This window comes from Fonticula alba, assembly GCF_000388065.1.
Source record: "Fonticula alba strain ATCC 38817 unplaced genomic scaffold supercont2.2, whole genome shotgun sequence".
NCBI classification, from domain to species: domain Eukaryota; order Rotosphaerida; family Fonticulaceae; genus Fonticula; species Fonticula alba.
In genome coordinates this window covers 1,810,193-1,810,738 of record NW_009242972.1, presented here as the reverse complement: position 1 = coordinate 1,810,738, position 546 = coordinate 1,810,193, and positions in this window count along the sequence as shown.

Genomic DNA, 546 nt, shown 5'->3' with positions numbered 1-546 from the left:
GGGGCCGTTCCGTGCTGGCCGGCATGCGTTCCGCGGTGTCCCCTCCCCCCCCCCCCCGGTCCCTCGCCGGGAGGTGAAGAAGGGCAAGAGAGGGTTGTTCGGCTTGCCACCTTGGAGGCGCTCGGCGCAATGTGCGATGCGCCGGCGGCCCTGTGTGTGCGGGGAGAGCATGGGACAGTTGGCAGGGGTGGTGTGTGCGCTGTCCCCCGGGGGAGACGTTCCCATGGACGGGGCCGCCTCCCAAGGGCGCGGTCCCGCAGGGGTGGGGCGGAGAAGGCCCCCGGCGCCGAGGCCCACGACCTCCCCCCTCCGGGTGTCTGGGCTTGTGCGTGACGGCCTCGTTCACCCGTGCTTTCCTGTTTCTCCGACTCACGCGTCTCGCGCGTGGGGGTGGTCTGGGCGATTTCCGGCCCGGCGGCACATCCACGGGGGCGCTGGGCGGAGTTGTTCCCCCCCCCCCCTGAGAGAGGACGTGGGCGTGTCGGTCCGGGCGTGGTGTGTGTGGTGCGTGTGGGGGGGGGGACCCGTGCGCGGGAAACAATAACA